A 20,627-nucleotide genomic window follows, 5' to 3' on the forward strand; every position below is an offset into this window, starting at 1 on the left:
GTGAATTTCCCTTCCCAGGGCATCCAGTGGGTTGGTGGGAGGAGAAGGGGTTTGGAGAAGGGTTTTGGCAGGTTCTGACCCGTCCCCAGCTCTCCCTTGGGAAGCTGCAGAGCTGCACAAATCAGGGGATTGTAAATCATTCCAAAGGGATGAAGGAGTTTTGGTTTTAGATCTTCTTGACAGCACCAGGTGGGAATCCAGGGGTTGGAGCCCAAGCCCCGCTCCTCAGGAGAGGGGGAAAAGCTGTCCTGTCATATCAGGAGCCTGAGAAGTCATCTGGGGGGACTGAAGCCATCTGAGGGAATCCAAGCCACCAGTGACGGCTGCAGCAGGGAAAATCTCCGTGGGAAGAGCTCCCTGCTCCTCCTGGGGATTGCTCTGGCCTGGCTGAGCCGGGCTCTTAGGAGGCATCCTGGACAAAAATAAAATGTACTGAGGCGTTTGCAATTCAGCCTGGAGGCGATCTCTGTCTGCAGCCAGCGGTTCACTTCACCATCTGGCAGCAGGAGCTGAAATCCATTTCCATCAGAGGCTTTGCCAGGAGGAGGAATAAAGGCAAGGTGGGAGCTGGATTTTCCATCAGGCTCCTGCTGCCCGGGCAAGCAGGAGGCTTTGCTCCAGCCCACGTTGTCAGTGCCTAAATCTGCAGCAAAAACCAAGCCCAGAGGGGTCTTTATCTCCCCACAGGCTGGAGAATCGGCCAAAGCTTGGAAAATCTGGTTATTCCCAGCCTGGCTGCTCAGAGAGTCTTTTCTTCTGGCGTGCAGTTCTAAAAAAACCGCTCACTGGGGTTCACTGTCCTCAACAGCGAGGGCAAGGAGCAAATCCAGCATCCCAGCGCAGACCCGGCACCTGGGAAAGGGAGGAGCCAGGCCCACACTGGATATTCAGGGTGATTTTTTTTCAGTCCCCCAAAGAGGCAGCTGAGATGAGCCCCGCTCTCTGAGGCTGCTCCACGTCCCCACACGTATTTCACACAATATTTTGCACGACAGAGAGGGCTGTGTCTGCTGGGAGCCTGATTCTCCTGCTCGTGCTGGCGCCTGCCAATAACAAATAGATCCATTTATAAAATCTCTGTCACTGTCACCAGGCGAGTTCCTGCAGGGCCACCGAGACCTGGGCCTCAGGCCAAGTTTTATTGCTCCTTTCATCTTCTCTCCCCCTCCTCACGCTTGGGTTGCCTGCACCGAATTTTTAAAACCCATTATTCACATCAGCCTGGGCTTCCAGGGAACGGGTTTCTGAGAGTTTGCGAATATCATATTTGGAACAAGAGCCATTCCCCCTCTGCAGAAGAAAACCTGAAAAAACAAAGGGATGTGTGTTAGAGGCTTCAGAGGGCTCCTGCTGAGAGGCTGAAAAGGGATTTTGCTGCTCTGTGGGTTCTCCATGTGGCAGAGGAACCAGTGGAGGTCCTGGATGCTCTGGCGATGCCAGCTGGGATTGTGCAGAGGAGTGAGAGGTCAAAACATTCCCCAAAAAAAGCCTGCACAGGGCCCAAAAATTCCTCTGAGGCAGCCAAGAGACCTGCCCTGCAGTTATAAATATCAAAGAACAAATCTGTGGTTCTCCCTAAAGCCGCAGCTTCCCCGGGCTGGGACAGGGATGGAGATGCCCTGGGGAGAAGGAAGGCAGAGGAGCTGAGCATCCTCTTGCTCCTTCCTCCCTGCCACCACCACATCTACGGGCCAGAGAGCCCCAGGGCACAGCTCGGAGCGTGCTTTGTCCAGGTTTGTTTGAACAACCTAAATTCTCCCCAGTTTCTCGCCCCTGGTGCACACAGGAGGGGCTGTGCCCTCTCCAGCTCCTCTCCCTCGGCCGCAGATCCGCTGGAAGTTTCCCTTCCCGGCAGGATTTCCACTCCCTGCCCCGGCTTTCCTCCCACCCCCCTGGCCAACAGCAGCATTTCAGCCACCAAAGTGGGACAAAGGACGATTTCCTATTTCCTCGTTGTCCCCGAGATTAAATATTCCAAAATAATAACACCGAAAAGGCTTTAGAGCAACGGAGGGAATCCTCCAGAGGTTCCCTTAATTCAGCCCTGCCCAGAGACACGGGATTACAGGGTGGGTCAGGCTCTGCCCGCAGCAAGGTGCAGGATTTATTTGTCCACAAACAACGGGATTTTTCCTTTCTGAGCTGGCTTCACCTAGAAGCTTAAAATCAGGAGGACGTTAATCTGCTTTTCCGGTCCCTGCCTTTAATCAAAGCCCGTTGTAATTAATGTGCACGCTAATAACTCTGGAGATGCGGGGCAGGTTGAATGGGAAGCGGAATTTCAGCCAGGAAAAGGCAGTTTTTGGGGTGATTTGGGGCTTTCTGAAGAGCCACCACAATGGACCAGTTAAGCTCTCCCCGTGCAGAATTCCACCTGATTTGGTGAGTGAGGAATACCAGAAAAAGGCAGGAGGGGGAAAAGGAGCCTGGGTGGGTGTTCTACCCCTGCACAGCCCCCTTGGGAGAGGTGGGGAGGATGGAAAATCCCATCTCCAGGGGTTGGAGAGAGCCACAGCCCTGCCCTGCCATCGAATATTCCCTAGGGGGGAAAAAAAGAAAAAAAAAACCATGGATGGAGAGAAATGCAGAAACTTGTTGAATTAACGCAGAGATTTAACGTCCAACTGTTGTGGAGTTTAGAGGAGTAAAAGATTATTGAGCTCGGAGGTCCTTTGCCACGGGGACCAACAATTCCTGCTGCAGCGGGGCTGCCGAGGATTGGGGTTGTGTTTTATGGGGCTGATAGATGGCCCCATAAAAGAGACACGAGGTCTCTTCCTTCCCTCTTTGAGTAGTCGGCGAGCCACGCTGCAAAGACACAATAAACTCAGCTGGAACGCTCAGGATTCCAAAGCAGCCGTGCCAAAGCCTCCATATTATTACTATTAATTATTCCTATTATGACATTAATTTCTGAGCCATCAATCTCCGCACTATTTGGGTACTGCGGCTTAAATTTAGCTCAGAATTAGCATACATTAGCTAAATTAATGTAACGTACCATATGTGGCAAAATCTAACGCAACATAATGTGGAATAAATTACAATAATTTAACATTGACTCTCAGGACTTGATGAGACTGTAAATCTTCTTTGAGGGCCGGGATTAAAGCGAGAAACATTAAAAAGTAAATTCGTTTTACGCGGGAGCAGCCTCTGCAGAGGCCGTGTTTTGAAGCGCAGTTCGTTTAGGGGAAGGTTTCATCCAATTTGCCACTTAACGGCGTTGCTTTGCAATTAACAACGTTCCCTTTCACCCAGAGCACCCGCAGCACTCCCCCAAGAATCAGTCGTGTCTTGCAAAGCCAAGGAGCAGCAGCGTCCCTGGGTTTTACACGGAATGGGAATGAGCTGGGGATTAATGGGTTGTGGGCAAATTCCGGGCTGGGCCTCGGAATTCCTGGGACTCCCGGTTTTCTGCCTGGATCATCCATAAAATCCACAGCTCTGCTGGTGCCAGGGGTGGAATCTCCTCCCTCAGGCTCTGCCCGGGCACCAGATCCAATTCCTGCCGGGATGGAGGGGACGGGCAGAGCCCCGTGGGTGGAGGTGCTGGCCATTCCCACTCCAGAGGGCCAGAGCCCCTTCCCAACCCGTGTTCAGTGGGAGGAGGCGCCCGGCTCCAACAGAGAGATGATTTTACTGCAGGAATCACACCGAGCTCCTGCTGGAGCCCTCCTCCCTGCTCGCTGCTGCTGTGGCTCTTCCCATCTCCATCCTAGGGATCCGCACAGGGAAACTCTTCCCCAGTTCCCTTGTCCCTCAGAGGGACACAAGGAACACAGGGAACCTCTTCCCCGATTTCCTTGAGCAGCAAAGGGAAACTCTTCCCCCATTCCTTTGTCCTTCAGAGGAACACGAGGAAACTCTTCCCCCTTTCCTTTGTCCATCAGAGGGACACGAGGAAAGTCTTCCCCCATTCCTTTGTCCATCAGGACACGAGAAACACGAGGAAACTCTTCCCCCATTCCTTTGTCCTTCAGAGGAACACAAGGAAACTCGAAACTCTTCCCCCATTCCTTTGTCTATCAGAAGGACACGAGGAACTCAAGGAAACTCTTCCCCCATTCCTTTGTCCATCAGGACACGAGGGACACAAGGAAACTCTTCCCCCATTCCTTTGTCCATCAGGACATGAGGGACACAAGGAAACTCTTTCCCCATCCTCGTGTCCCTCAGAGGAACACAAGGAACACAGGGAACCTCTTCCCCGATTTCCTTGAGCAGCAAAGGGAAACTCTTTCCCCATTCCTGTGTCCCTCAGAAGGACAGGATGAACACAGAGAAACTCCTTCCCCATTTCTGTGTCCATCAGGACGTGAGGAATACAAGGAAACTCTTCCCCCATTCCCGTGTCCCTCAGAGGAACACAAGGAACACAGGGAACCTCTTCCCCGATTTCCTTGAGCAGCAAAGGGAAACCCTTTCCCCATTCCCGTGTCCCTCAGAAGGACAGGAGGAAGACAAGGAAACTCTTCCCCCATTCCCTTGAGCAGCACAAGGAAATTCTTCCCCCATTCCCCTGTCCCTCAGGAGGACACAAGGAAACTCTTCCCCCTCCTCCCTCGGAGCAGCACAGGGAGCTCAGCTGCAATTCCTGCACTCCGGGAGGAATCCCAGCCACCTCTCCCTCTCCATGGGAGGCTCTCTCTCCCCGGAGAGGCTCCAGGGAGGAGGGACAGTGGAGACATTGCCCTTGGAAAGTGCGGGAGCAGGGCTGTTAGCGGGAGGAAATGCATTACTCAGGATGATGGATGACCTTTCCTGCCGAGTTCTGGAATTAAAACCCGGCTCCGTGTCGAGGCTTGCTGAGGACACTCATTTACATGACAAGTACACAGATCCCTGCTCCCTGGATTTCTGCCGGATTGCAGAGCTGCTCTGGCCTCTGGAGAGTTGTCCTTTCCCGTTCCCATTGGGAATCCCACCAAAACACCCCAAATCCCCCACGGCACGCGAGGGAGCAAGAGCAGTGCTTCCCCCAAGGGAATTGGGGTGATCTTGGGGAGCCCAGGGGGTGTCTGAGGGAAATTGCTCATCAGGGATGATCCCTGAGATCCTAAGAGATGCTTGTGGGGAAGATGGGAGGCCTCGTGTTTCCTCCATGGATCATCCTGAGCCAGAATTCCCGAGCCCCAAACACACCCCAGAGCCACCAGCAGCCCAATTCCTGCAGGATGGGGACGGATCCCCACTTAAAAAAAAAAAAAAAAAAACAAAAACAAAACCCTTTGAGCTCAAAATGAGGGGAAAAAACAATTAGGAAAGCTGTCTCCAAGTGCAAAATAGGTGAGGGATGTGTAATTCCTGGCCATGAGCTGCCTGCCCTGCATCCCTGCATCCCTGCATCCCTGCATCCCTCCCTCCTGTGTGCTGCAGCTCACTGGGGTCCTGCTGAGGAGCTCCCACTGCAGGAATAAACCCTTACAAATCCACATCCACGGCATGAAACAACATTCCCATGGGAATTGTCATTTTCCTGCACAAAAAAAAAATAAGGGAGAAAAGGGTTTTAAACCAAGCACAGGGATGACGAAAGCCTCGAGGTCCTGGGCACCCTCAGCAGGAAGGTGCTGATGGAGGGAAATATTATTTTTCAATATTAAACCAATCTTGAAGTGACTCAGAATCCGGTGACAGTGGGGTAATTGAATCAACCACCTCCAAATCATTTCACCTTTGGAGTAAGAAAATGCACTAGTGAGGGAAAAAAAAAAATAAATAAATCACAAATGAAATGTTCCAGGGCGCGTGAAATCTGGTTTTGGGGTATTTTTACATCCCATCCTCCGAGATGTTATGACAAAACGGCAAAATGTGAAAACACGGGGATTTTCTGAGCGATAAAAAAAAAATTGAAATTTCGCTCACTCCTCAGCAGGCGTGAGCTCAATGTTATGAAGGAGGTTTTAAAGCTGTGGAGAAGGTGATGAAAGAATATTAATGATATTCTTAGATGAGCAGTAAAATACACTGATGCTGCTAATAAATTGTAGCCGCACCCGCGGCCCTTGGGATCTGGGATGGATACGAGCTGATCTGAGGGATAATTCTGGTTGCGCTTTGCTGGAACGGGGTGGAGGAGAGAGGACAAAACTGGGGACAGCGCTGGGAGGACACAATGAAACCCGGGGTGATTCATCACCCGAGAACAAAGCGGCCCGCGGCTGAAGGGACCATTCGGAACGCAGCTAAAACCTCCAAATTATTCATCGGTCCCCAAGCCGGGCCTGCTTTTTATCTTGCAAATAAGGTGTCAGATCTCGGGAGCCTCAGTCCAGTCCCTGCTCCCCCGGTTTGGTGGCCCATCCGTAACGATTTGCTGTTAAAAACCCCGCATTCACAAATTCCTCCTTTTATTGCCTTCGTTTGAAGCCATCCTGACCATCTTTTTTTCTTTTTTTCTTTTTTTCTTTTTTTTCCTGTCGGCAGGAGATATGACAGAGCCCTTCCGCGGGGAGAACCGACAGTAAAAGGCGCTAATAAAGGGATCAATCTAACATTATAGCGCATATTTAGGATTAATTCTGCCTGTTCTCCCTCCCAACCCCCTGAGCAAGAGACGGCACCTAATAACAGCAGGAATTATCTGGAAAGGTGCAGCCCTTGATTTAAAAACTGACGTGTGGCAGGGTAATGGGATTAAAAATGAACTGCCGTTCCTAATGGTTTCCCAGAGCATCCATCTCTCTGTCAGGGCTTCCCCAAACAAACACAGCCTGAAATTAGTCTGGCTTGTTTTAGGACTCTTCCTAATGATCCTCGGGATGAATCTCTGAGATTTGGCAACGTCATTCTGGAGTTAAATATCAGCTCATTTATTTTTTAATTTTTTTTTTTGTGTGTGTTGATGGCACACAAGGGGTTGTCACTTCGCAGTGGATAAAATAAAGCGAATTATTGGGGGAGGATCGGATGTTTTGTTGCTCTGCCACCATGAGCATGCCAGGTCAGTGGGGTCTTGGTGGAAAGTAGCTCTAATTTGGGAGATGGATCATTTATTTTTTTCCCTCGCTGAGGTGTGGGATGGGTGCAGGGCTGGTTCCTCTGCAGGCTGTGCCATTCCCAAAGGGATATTCCCGGCTTTTGCAGCACACCTTGAATCCTGTCCCTTTTTAAGTGCAGCCCTGACCCCACCCTGCTCCTTTGGAGTACAAACCTCACCGGGGATGCTGCCTGAGGCAGCACATTAAAGTGTTATTTTCCTTTTTTTTATTATTATCTTTCCATTTTCTCAAGTCCTAAAGATTTCCATATCCCGAGGAAAACAAAAATGCGACGAGGCTTTGATATTCCCTGGCACATCTCTACAACACTCCCTGGAATTCCTCGTGGTGCCACCACTGATGCCTTGGGGAGGCTGAGCTGGAGCAGAGACTGGACAGAGCTGGAGAATAAAACAGAGATTTGTTAAAAATCCTTTAAGGACACACCTTGGGCAGGACAAGAGCTTGGCCAGGGCTGCACCCAAGGGGGACCCAAAATGGTCACAAAATGGACACAAAATGGGCACAAAATGGTCATAAAATGGACAAAGGGTCATGAGGTCTCACACTTTGATCAGTTTTGGTCCATTTGCACACTGAGGTTTAATTGTCCCATTCCAGCTCCAGGCTGTCAGGTCCCATCCTTGTTCCTCCCTCCAGCCACCCTTGTTTGTGCTTTTGGGGCTGAAAGTTGTCCTTGGTGTGCAGCAGGAACAGGATTTGTTTTGTGTCGCTGCTGTGTGCAGAGAGCTGAGTGACCCTGAGTGTGAGCTCAGAGCTGCACCCTGGGCAGCACAAAAACTGAAATACACGAAAAATAAAACTTAAGGCATCACCACCAGCCCTGGAACGGGGGCAGAGGCACCTCAGCTCCCTGGCACAGATGCCTCGAAAGAGGTGTGGAAGGAGAGACGCCAAAAATAAACTCGGGGCTTTCCCTTTTTTTTTTTTTTTCCCCTGCAGGGCAGATCCTGCAGGCTCAGGCTGGGGGTGGCTCATTCCCAGCCCCTGGATGTGGGTGCCCATACAGGTGTCCCCATGTCCCTGCACAGGTGACACGAATCAGAGCCAGAGCCGATCCCGGTCCAGCATTCCCAGCCCCCTGGGAGCTGGGATTCCTCTGCTTTCAATCACCATCCTCCCGGGTTCCAAAGACATTAGAGGAGCTGCTTTCAATTTCCATCTTCTGAGGGGCTTATTAATAAACACAGTGGGTAAATATCCTCCATCCAATTACCACAAACACCTTGAAGGTGCGGTGTCCTTTTAAGCAAACATTAGATGCCTTATTAAACCCAAATTAAATGCTCACTTGAGGGCCGCTCCTCGACAAAAAGCTCTCTCCCAGAGTGATGAGCAGGTCACATCTCTGCCCGACCTCGGTGCCTGAGGGACAGCCCCGCGGAACGCACCGGGATCCGGGCTGATGAACAGCTCTGGCAAAACGCTCTTGACCTTAGGAGACACTCCAAAGCGATGAACACTTAACGATGAGAGGCTGCAGTGAGAGGTTCGTTTTAATTTCGGGCCAGAGAGTGCAATTTGCGGGTCTCTGCTGGCCGGGGGAGGGAAGGGATGGGAGAGAGGAGGGTAAATTTGGGTTTTTGGAGAAAGATGGTTTCACAGCACGGCTGAAAGGCACTGGAGGGGCTCTAAATCCAGGACAGGAATCACTGGGCTTTTCCTGGGGGTCTTTGGGGTGCCGCTCCGAACACCCCACACCCTCTGGGGCTCACAGCTTTTGGTTCTCCCAGCCCTTCCTCTCCAAGGGGACAGCAGCTAAAGCCTCACATCACCTCAGCCCTCGGAGTTCTGCCACCCCTGATCCCTTCTTCCCAAATTCCAGCACCAGGGAGAACGGCCTTTGCTCTCCTCCCTTCTGAGGCTATAAAAGCAACGAGAGGAATGACGGTGCCATCTGCTCCTGACCCGACAGGAACCTCAGGAACTGGGAAAGGTACCACAGGAACTGGGAATGGCACCTCAGGGGCTGGGAATGGGACCTCAGCGACTGGGAATGGAACCTCAGGAACTGGGACATCACCCCCAGCTTGCTGGGAATTTGTTTTAGGGCAGCCAAGAACCTCCCTAAAAAACCCTGAAAGCAAAACTACTGAAAAGGAGGAATTTGGGGATTATCCAGCATTAACAGCAGCAGAGACTGCAACCACAGCCCCCAAATTCCTTATTTTTAAAAGTCTTTTTCTTCAACCTTTTTTTTCTCACAGGTGTCGGAGGGAAGGCTCTGCACTGTCACAGATGACATCATTAATTTGGATTTCAGAAAGCCTCCAGGAAGACCTCTGCTGTCAGCTCTGCTTTTTTTTTTTCCTTTTTTAAATTTCAGCTACCAGACAAGCCAAGGAGACTGAGGAAAGCCCCGAGGGCACGGCAGGAGGAGACGCTCTGCAAGATGAAGAGTTTGGCAGCCAGCTTGGGACGGGCGAGCTCACGTGCCTCTCACGCTGAGGGAATTCAGCCCTGCTTTGTCTCCGAGGAGCAAAAATCAGCCTGACACGGGGAACAGGAGCCATCCTACCTCGGGGAAAAGTCACCCTCAGCCCAGGAGGAGCCGCTTCCATTTCCCATCCCTGGAAGCGTCCAAAGCCAGGCTGGATGGGGTCTGGGGAGTTCTCCTGCCAATCTGCGCCGAAAGGCAGAAATTCAGGATCTTATGGAGCAGCAAACAGCTGGCCCTGAGCCAGGCAGAGCCTGAATCACCCCGACAGCAGTGGGGGAGAGGAGCTGTGCTTGGGAAGAGCTCAGGAATGCACAGAAGGGCCCTTCTCCTCCCGGAATCTGCAGGAATGAGAGCACAGCTCCTGCACCTGCCTGCCCACGCTGTCTGGGGCAGGGAAGGGGGCACGTCCTGAGGCACAGCTCAGCTCCAGGGGGCTGGGATGGGGGTGAGGGCTGGGGGGAAAGCAACGCTCACCGATTTGGGAAGGGTGCCATCCCCCCTGCTCGCCCTCGGGATCACAGATGGAGGGAAAAATAAACAACCACCACAAAAAAAGGAAATGAAAAGCATCTTCTGTTCCTCATTAGCCATCCTTAGAAGTCTATTCTTGCCAGGCAGCATCTGTGCTTAGAACAAACCCCCACCCAAGGCCCAGGTTGATGCTGGGCTGAGGGGCTCGCTGGAGTGATGGAGAGCCAGGCAGCCCAGGCACTCAGCCCTGCGTGTTTTGAGGGCTCCTGCTCTGTCCCTCCACAGCTCTGAGGGCTGTGATTCCTGAGCCACCTCCCGATTTTCACACAGTGCCACACACACACACACACACATGTGTGTGTGCACGCTCAGTTTGTCTCCAAAGCAGCTCCGCCGCTCTCCAGGAGCAGCTCCTGGAGCTCCAGACACCCCGGGCTTTGTCTCGAGCAGCACTGCCCTCCTCATGTCCTGTCAGCAGCTGGTTTCTGTGTTAAATCTAGACATGGAAATATCCAGGTGGGTGGGAGTGCTCCCTGAGGATGCCCGGAGCTGCAGCTCTTCTGGCGGCTGGGGAACACAAACCTGCCTGGCACGGGCCGATCCTACAGCCAGGCCTTGCCCTGGCACCCTGGCAGAGAGTTCCCGTGCTCAGCAGAGGCTGCTGCTCCTTTTCCTATGAGAATTCCTGCTCCATCCCCTCCGTTCTGCTCTCCCCAAAAGGCTCCTGCTCACCTGCCCCGTCTGTGCCACCCCCCAGAGCCCTTCCAGCACAGAGGGCATGAAACCCACCGTGAGGAAAAAAGGCTCTTCCCCATCTCCTGGGGCCTGAGGAGCCCCTGCTCACCCCATATCCAGCTTTCCCTGACTCCATATCCAGCTTTCCCTGATCTCTCCATCCCTGCTCACCCCACACCCAGCTTTCCTTGATCCTTTCCTGCCTGCTCACCCCATTTCCAACTTTCCTTGATCCCATATCCAGCTTTCCCTGATCCTTCCCTCTCTGCTCACCCCATATCCAGCTTTCCCTGATCCCATATCCAGCTTTCCCTGATCCTTTCCTGCCTGATCACCCCATTTCCAGCCTTCTCTGATCCCTTCCTCTCTGCTCACCCCATATCCAGCTTTCCCTAACCCCATATCCAGCTTTCCCTGGTCCTTTCCTGCCTGCTCACCCCATCCAGCTTTCCTTGATCTATCTCTGCTCACCCTGTATCCAGTTTTCCCTGACCATTCCCTGCTCACCCCATATCCAGCTTTCCCTGACCTCGTCCAGCTTTCCCTGGTCCTTCCCTCCCTGCTCACCCCATTTCCAGCTTTCCCTAACCGCATATCCAGCTTTCCCTGGTCCTTCTCTCCCTGCTCACCCCATATCCAGTTTTCCCTGACCATTCCCTCCCTGCTGATCCCATCCAGTTTCCCCTGAGCCCTCCCTGCCTTCTCCTCCTTCAGCCCTGCAGGGCTCCAGGCACTTTTGGGATCCATCTCTTCCTTCCACACTGCCCCAAGGTGATTCAGGCCCCTGCTCTTCATTCAGAGCCGCTTTTGGCGGTGGCTGTGTTGTTTATTTCCTCCTGTCCCCAAAGAATTGCCCCTCTGCTGTCTCCTCTGACAGGGTTAAGCTTTTTCCTCTGTGAAATAAAGGGGCCTCTTTTCCTGTCCTGGGAAAATAACGCTGATGGCACCGGGAAAAAGTGGCAGTAGATCAGATCAAGCCATAATACACGGGACTTAAAGTGGGCTTCAGGTCAGGGAAAAGCTGCCAGGATTCAAGAAGCACTTGGAGAAGGCTCTCAGGCACGGGGGATGATTTTTAGGGAGTCCTGTGCAGGGCCAGGAGTTGGATTTGATGATCCTCGTGGGTCTCTTCCAGCTCAGAACAGTCCATGATTCTGAACAAAGGCAGGAGTTTGCTTCCAAACACCAACAAACCAGCAAATGACACCCACAGAGGTGTGCTCAGACTTTCCAGTTCAGGGATTTCAATTTCAAACCAGGCAAAAGCGAGGGGGGGGGAAGTGACTGCACGGGAAACGTGGGAGTGGTGGCTCTGTGGGACCTCAGGAAAACCTCACCAAAAAATCCCGCAGGACTCCAAAGTGAGCGCTGCAATGCCCCAGTTCGGACCAGTTTGGTTCCACAAGGGCACAAAACATCCCTCACCTGCTCCTCAGGGCATCCAATTCCCTCGCTGCTGGGGCTGTACCAGAGCACCAGTGCAGCCCAGTAGCCTGCAGGGAAAATATTACCCAGTTTGATGCCAAATATTGCCCAGTTTGATGCCAAATATTGCCCAGTTTGATGTTAAACATTGCCCAGTTTGATGCCAGATATTGCCCAGTTTGGTGCCTTCTCCTTTGGAATAATCCCACAGCTAGGTCCTGACACTGCTGTTAAATGCCCTGGGAAGCAACGCTACAAAAAACACAATAAAAAAGCCAGGAGAAATACTGGCAAAAAAAATGTGCAGGGAACAGTCTATTAATACCTGCCTGCACTGCCAGTGCCTTTAATCAGCACTAAGAATCCCTCACTGTCAGCAGCGTTGCCGTTCGCCCTCTGATTTTAAATAATTATTATAATAAAGATTCTATTATCAAATGCTGGAAACGGCGTCCCTGTCGCTAAAACTGTACCTGGTAATTGAAAACAAAGCAGCAGGGGATCTGTCGGGCACGCACCCCAAAGAAAGAGGGTGCTGAGCACCAGGCTGCAGAGCCCTTCGCTCGTCACGACCCGTTTGGGGTTTCATTCCACATCCTGCCCGAGCTGGGAATGCAGGAAAGCCGAAAGGGGCAGAATATTCCAGGGAAATCAGGTTTGTGTCAAAATCGTTCCGCTGGGATGAAACATCTGGCAGGAGGATTGGTCTTGGCACACGCTGGGGGAAAATCCCACACCCACATCAGCACCAGCCAGGTGCCAGTGCTTTTTCTGCACTATTTTTTTTTTTTTCCCCCCTCTTTTCATTCATTCCATCTCGTGCGGGAAAATGCTGGAATCACAGGCTGCTTTGGATTGGAAAGGAGTTATAAAATCATCCAGCTGCAGCCCCTGCCGTGGGGACACCTCCCACTGTCCCAGGCCGCTCCAATTCCCATCCAGCCTGGCCCTGGACACTGCCAGGGGTGGTTCTGCAAATCCTCTTTAAGCAATCCTGCAAACCCCAAAGAAATCCCATGGAAAGTCCTTTTTCCTTCGAAGCCAGTGCAGCACTGAGGTTCCTGTGCTGGAATCTCCATTTCAGGACCAGAGTCTAATTAAGCCATGAAGGAAGAGGGGCTGTTTTCTCGCCGGTCAATTAATCAATTTAATCAATTTCCCAATTAGGCGGCCCATTGATGAGTGTGGAGGGAGCTGGGCAGCCCGGGGAAGTGCAGGGTGAGCTCAGGCCTGCTCCCCCTGCACTGGCTGATTCTCGGGGCAGCAGCAGCTCTGCCAGGATTTTGGTTTACCCGGGGAAGGGAATATTTCACATTTACACATTTTACAACCCTCAGACAGGCAGGGCTGGAGTGGAAGGGGCCGTTTGCCTCTAACCCCGTTCCAAGAAGCCTGGATGGAAAGCAAATCCAATTAAATGCATGAACACAATACTCCGACATAAACATTAATTACGAACGATAAAAATATCAGAGGAAAGAGAGCAGTGGCTGAGATTTTCTCTCTACAGAAAACACTGGCACAGGGTGCCCAGGGAAGCTGTGGCTGTGATCCCTGGAAGTGCCCAAGGCCGGGCTGGATGGGTTTGGAGCACCCTGGGACAGTGGGAGGTGTCCGTGCCCATGGCAGGGGTGGAACTGGATGAGCTTTGAGGTCCCTTCCAACCCAAACCCTCCTGTGATTCTCTGAAAATTGAGATTTTGCCGTTAAAAATAACAACAGGACCACACTTCCAACCAGTCCCACCCAAAGTGTTTCCCCTCACAGCACAGCAGCCTCATCCCAACACCGAGAATCTTCATTCCTTTCCTTTGGAATGGCTCAGGAGCCCAGAGAAGAAAAAATTCCCTTCAAAAGAAGAAGAATTTGGGGGAAGAACCCAGAAATCTCAGCTCAGTTTCTTTGCAGCCTCCCCACAACCCCAGGCCTGTTTTTAAATCTGCTCTTTATGTGCCACCAGCTGCTTCTCTTCTGCCTTTTTACCGTCCTTGAAAGTGGAAGCTTCAAGCTTCGGGTTGGAATTTATTATTGATAATAAAATAAATAAGCAATCATTGCAAAAAGCCCTAAAAGACTTTCATGCTTAATTTAAATGCACAGATAGAACATTTGGAATAATCTCATGAATAGATGCAAGGGACTGAGATCATGTAAAAAAAAAAAATCAGCAAATTATCCAGTTGCCAACGCAACTTCCCGATAATAAAAGGCATCTCAGGACAATTTGCCATTGTTTAGCCAAATTTATTTATCTCCACATAATAGCAGCACAGCCCTGGGGGAAGCAGCTGGGGGGAAATAATTGGGAGTTGATTTATTTTGTATTTGTTGGCTTGCAATTGGAAGAGGAAATAAAAAAGGGTGGAATATTTTACAGGGAAAATAAAAAAAAAATAAAACAAACAAACAAAAAAAATCATTCCAGAATAATTAAATCTCTTTGGAGGGAGGCAGTTTACAGCTTCAAGGTGCCCACCTGGCTGGAGAGCCAATATTCCCATTCCCCTCCCAATGGAAAAATCCATTCTTTTCTCCAATAAATCCATGGTTGCCGCTGAAAATCACCAATTTTTATGGAAGCCTATTTTCCCCGTGAAAATGCCAACTCGATGCAGAAATAACAGAGCGAGCCCTGCTAGTGAGGAGTCTGAAAAGGTTAAAGAAAGTCTAAAAGATGTTTAGGAAACACAGGGAAGAGCAAATGCCTCATTCCAGAGACCAGAACATCCGGAATTTGCGCCCCTGCCAGGCTTGTTCTGGAGGAGAGGCTTCACCCTGGCAGGCTCGGCAGGGAGGTGAAATATTCGGGGAGAAGAAGGGGAAAAAGCTCCTCATTTATCAGAGATTGGATGTGTTCCCACGGCTGCCTGGAACAGAGGCAGAGAAAGGCCTGGGAAGAGTTTTTCACAAACCTGAAACATCCAAAATTCCAAACCTTGGCTTCTGTTGTGGGAAATCCCACACCCACATCAGCACCAGCCACATCCTAGTGGACTTTGTGCACTGATTTTTATTTTCTTCTTTTTCTCTCTTTTCGTTCATTCCATCTCGTGGAGGAAAATGCTGGAATCACAGGCTGCTTTGGATTGGAAAGGAGTTTTAAATCATCCAGCTGCAGCCCCTGCCATGGGAACACCTCCCACGGTCCCAGGCTGCTCCAATTCCCATCCAGCCTGGCCCTGGACACTGCCAGGGATGGTTCTGCAAATCCTCTTTAAGCAATCCTGCAAACCCCAAAGAAATCCTATGGAAAGTCCTTTTTCCTTCGAAGCCAGTGCTTCAAAGGTTTGGAGCTTTGGACTTTTCTTTTAAAACACGCTTAACCTCCAAAATATTTTGCCGGAGCCTTGTGCTATTGGTCATGCAGAGGTTCCAACGCAGAGGGAAGTTTCTTCACCTAATTCCCGTGCCCCTGCTGACATTCCCTCCATCCCACATCCCAGCAAAGCCAGCTGAGGAGAGGAGGAATTCCCCCAAACCGCTTCACCTCGCTGGAGCCTCGCTTCTGCCACCCAGACCTGCGTTTAGGAGCCCCGAGCTGGGAACGTTTGCTGGTTTTCCTGCTTCCGTCACCCACTGAGCATCTCTAACACCAGAGCAGCCCACTTAGGGCTTCTGCAGGAGGATCCAGCGGCTCCCAGCCACGGGCCACCTCGAGCAAACCTCACACCACCCCAGAGGTCTCCTTGCGCTGCAAAATTCGTGCTGCCAGTTGTGCTGCAAACTGTGCTGCTCCTTCCACTCCGCAGGAGCAAGGAGCCAAATTCTCCCAAGGATTCTCCACTTGGCGTGTGAAAATCGGAACCTCCACAATGGGAACTTTCTCACTTTTTGCTTGCCTTTGCTTCAGTTGCTCGTTCTTTGGCGAAATCGGGGAGAAGCGGCTCATCGCCAGGCTGAAATGGCAATTAAGGACTTAATTTGTAGATGGCTTCTCACGTTGCTTGGGACTAATTATTCCACTGGATGGACCCAAGAGCATTCCCGGTGTCCCGTGCCCCCGGGAAAGGTCTGAGCAAGGAAACATCAATTACTCAGCACAGTCCTTGAAGACAGGATTGCAGCATCCCCGAGATGGAAATCTCATTACAGCTCCTTCCTTTGTCCCACATCATCACCAAATCCACAGGGAAACCGTTTCCTTCGCTTCTTTGCTTTAATTAAGAGTGAGAGTAACAACAATCTATTTAAATAGAGTTCTGCTCCACGTCCACGGCCAGTGCTGGGCCTTTCTGCCTCTCCTCTGCGTGTTATTGACTGTGATAGTGCCAAAAAACGGGGGGAAAGAGATGAATTTCCCAGCAAACTGTGCCATCTGTCACCCTGGCCGCTTTTCCTGGAGGCTGGGTGGCCAGCAGCCCCTCCTGCTCCTGCCCAGTTGGTGTTTGTGCTCCCCAGCCCATGCAGCGGCTGCAGATGGCCTGGCTCTTCAATATTTTATCAGCCTCTGCCACCACCGAAAATCCCCGGAGCAGCTTCATTTCTGCTTCCCTCAATCTGCTGGAATGGAAAGTTTACCCAGAGTGATTTTTCAGGCAAGATGACTCAAGCCAGAGTCCTCAACTGAACTCACCTCTGCAGCAGCAGAGCCGTCCTGAGCTCTCTCTACCTTCAGACAGCGATGGGATAAAAGGATCCTGCTCTCAGAGGGCTCAGCTGAGCTCAGCTCGTCACTGCCAGCGCCTGGCCACAGCCACGGGGCTGCTGAAGCTCTGCCAGATATCCTCATGCCACAAATCCCTGAGCATCCCACAGCCCAGCAAGGAAAGGAGAGGCCCAGGGAGGATCGGTGACCTCGCTGGCAGCCTCCTTCCCGAGGGATTTCCAGTGTCCGGAGAGCCACTGGAAAACCAGCAGCCTCAGGGAAAAACACATCGCTGCAGCTGCTGCCTGATCCTCCGTCGCAGGTAAAATTTTACCTCTGCAAGAGGCAAAATATTTGTAATTAACCACACAGGAATGAAAAGCTCTTTAATATCCAGGCTGGGTTTAGCCAAGGGGATCTGGGCTGTCGCTTGTGGGCTGCACTCCTGGCACTGCAAGCGCGGAATCACAGCTTCATCCAGGCTGGGAAAGACCTCTGAGATCATCGAGTCCAAACCACATCCCCAAGGGCCACATCCAGGCCACTTCTGAACCCTTCCAAGGATGCTGATCCCAGCACTTCCCTGGGCAGCCTGTCCCAAACCTGCATTTGAATGAAAACTCAATACTCGGCAATTGATGATTCAGAGGAGACGCTCGAGCGAAACACAGGAGTTACTGAACTCGCCTTTGTTAGGAATATTAACGCACAAACACCAGAGGCTGATGGCCAAAAAGGAGACAGAGGAGTCCTTTTACTTCATTCCAATAAAGGGAGAGGCCATGGGGCATCTCCCCTGGGGTCTCTCAGTTTTTCGGAGGACGCAGCCTCCTTTTTATCCCAATTTCCCGGCCGCATTTCCCTCTCTTTTTCCCCATTGGCAGAGGGACTGAGAGGTACAGACTTCCCAAAATGCCTAAGATCCCCCTTTTTAATGTATAACACTCCCCCTTAATTTTTAATTTTTATGGGATTTATGGGTTTTTCCCCATTGTTGCTTTCAGCTTTCAATATTCAATAATTCAATAATCAATATTCAATTTCATTTACAAACAAACTTATGGTTCATTTGAAAAGGCAAATTTCTTGTTTTCCATTCATCAATCAGTAGAATCCCTCCCATTGTTTCTCCCATCTCTCAGCGCTGGTTTTATCTACCAGCACACCCAGGGCTGGTTTGTGAAGACAAATCTCATTCCTCTCACCTTGATTCACCTCAAAATCCTCCCCAGCCTGATTTTAACGTGAGTCTGTCCCTTCCTTGCCCGTGTGTCCCTCCTCTAACCACAGCGGTGGCCAAGGCACAGCTGGACTGGAAGGAGGTGGCACTCGCCTCTCCCTCCTCACAACACCGGATGGAAGGATGCATGAACTTGGAGGATGTGCAGTTTATTCCCTGGAACAGCCTCCAAACCCAGGCTGCGGGGAGGGAATGCTGCGGATCCCTCCAGACAGGACTTCTTGTGTTTCCACAAGGCTGCGGCTGCTCCGTGGAAGTTGTGGAGGGATGTTCTCACCCGAGGGTTCCTCCGTCCACGTCACAAAGTGGACACACTGTCCCAGATTTGGTCCCGGGCACAGCTGCAGCTTCCTGGCCAAACCCCACCAGGAGGAAGGCGCTCCTCACCCTGGGGAGAATTCACGGCTTGGGGCACGTGGGAGCCAATTATCCCTTTCCTCATTTCTCGTTTCATTTTCGCCTGCTTCTCCTGCTAATCCCTGGTCCTTTCAGTTCAATTAGCACCCTCTCCACGCGGGACCAGGAACAAGCCTGGGCAGGAGAGATTTAACCCTTCCCAAGGCAGAAGAGATGGAATGAAAACCTCAGACAAGGAAATGTCCTCTGGAGTCACCTCCTTGCTCATGGCATTGCTGCCTTGGCCGCAGAGCAGCTGCTCTTCCAGCAGCATTCCCTGCTCTAGGATTTTCCTGAAAAAACACGGATTTTCCTATTGTCAGATTAGTATCATGGCAATCCTGTTTTTGTCCAGGAGCTGGGGAATCACTACACCATCCAGATTTTCCTGAGATGACTGGGAAAGAAAGGAGATTTTTTTTTTAATGTATTTTGATCCCAGCAGTTTAAGGTTCTGCATCGTGGCCGCTGATAAATGGTAATTCAGTCCCAAAACTCAATCCCATGTTTTGGGAAACAGGAAAACGATTGTCTGGGAAAATACATTAATTCCTAGGGATGCTTGGATTCCTAAGGATGGATCCCCTCGGGATCGTAGGATCCCTAGATCACCCCAAATCACCTAATCTTTGGATGTAATTTATAAAAATGCACCCATACAACACCTTTGTCCCTTCAGGGTGTTAAACTGACCAGAGCCACACACACAGCACTAAGCAGCAGAATTCCATGGTTCCTCTTGCCAGCTCCTGTGTGGGAAATGGAAAAAGCAGAGAACTCTCATTTTCTGCTAAAATTTAAAAGGATACAAGAATAAGGACACTGAACAATGAAATTGTGTTTTTGTGCTGGGTAGAGTCAGGCCCTTAGCAAGTAGAAAAATAAGTTAAGCAAAATAATAGAAAAGTATAATAATGAGTATAACATATTCTTTGTTTATAGAAAAGTATAAAATGTTCCTGAATAGCAAAAACAAACAAACAAACAAACCAAAAAACCCCCCCAAAAAACCAAGGAAAAAACCAAGAAAAAAACCAACCAACCAACCAATCAACCAAACAACCAAACAACAACAACAAAAAAAAAAAAAAAAGAAAAAAAAAACCAAAACAAAACCCAAACAAACACTTGCTGTTAGATATCAGGTATATGTGTAGTTTTAATGATTGGTTTATGCAGATGCCTGTGAGCTCTTAGCGATTTGCCATTGGTTAGAAAACTTTTAAAAGGCCGTGTAAAAGAGAGAATTTCAGCTGCTGTTGGTAGGATTTGAGCTGCTGCCATCTTTCTGTTGTCTTGCCCTGTACCGAGGCTGATGCTGCAATAAAGCTCCAGGAACCTCTCCCAGCTGTCCCATCCCGTTATTTAGGAACATTAAGATCCAGCACTCCTGGATACTGCTGTTTATCCGTGCGTTTCCAAAGCCTCCTGTGCTGAAGTTTCCACTCAGGAGGCTCCCAGGGGCACGAATTGGGATTCCCTGCGTGGCACAGCGATCTGAGCCCCCGGGCAGGCTCAGCCTCCATCAGCATTCCAGAGCGGGCTCCACCCATCAGATTTTCTGGAATAATTATCCAGAATCTAGAACTGCTCAGCGAGAGGGCAACACGGCCCAAGGAAAAATAAAATTAAAAAAAATATATATATATAAAATCCCCAGCCGGAGATGCAGCAGCGTGGCTGATTTCTCCAAGTTGCATTATAATCCACCCTCAGACTTCCTAATGACAATCCCAGCGCCGGCTGGGTTTGCACTCCTGGAATTTATTAATGTCAGCTGCTCTGGCCCGTTCCAGGCATTAAAAGCCCCGCTGGATTTGAGCTGTAATCCTGGAGAAGTGTAATCCAAGCAGGGCTGGTACATGTGTGCATAACTGGCCACAAGAGCGGATTAAAGCAGCGGCATCTGCCTGGGATCGGAATTCCTGCGCTGCGCGGTGCAGGGAAACGAAACCGTGCATGGGTTTAATTTTCGTTTCTAACGGAAATCCTCCTTTCTCATCTTCTCCCTGAGTTTTGGGGAGGATGGCAGGGAGTGTTTTTGGGCTTCCTCGCACAGGGACTCGCTCACAGCCCTGGGATCGCTCTGCAGGGTGACACGGAGGACGCACACACGAGTCCCCCTCTCCTGGAGCGGGCAATGAAACCCATCAAAAAGTCAGGGATTGTTTCCTTGGTGCTTCCACACTGCTCCCAGGTTTTGGGCTGGCAGCAGGAAGGACCCGTGAGAGGCTCCTGGAGCCCGAGGGGGCTGCAGGACAGAGCGGAACAGCTTTCAGTTACCACGAACCTCAGCCCCGGGGATGAAAATAACATCATCCTGCCCTG

Source organism: Hirundo rustica, chromosome 20 (genome assembly GCF_015227805.2).
Source record: "Hirundo rustica isolate bHirRus1 chromosome 20, bHirRus1.pri.v3, whole genome shotgun sequence".
In the NCBI taxonomy this organism is placed as follows: domain Eukaryota; kingdom Metazoa; phylum Chordata; class Aves; order Passeriformes; family Hirundinidae; genus Hirundo; species Hirundo rustica.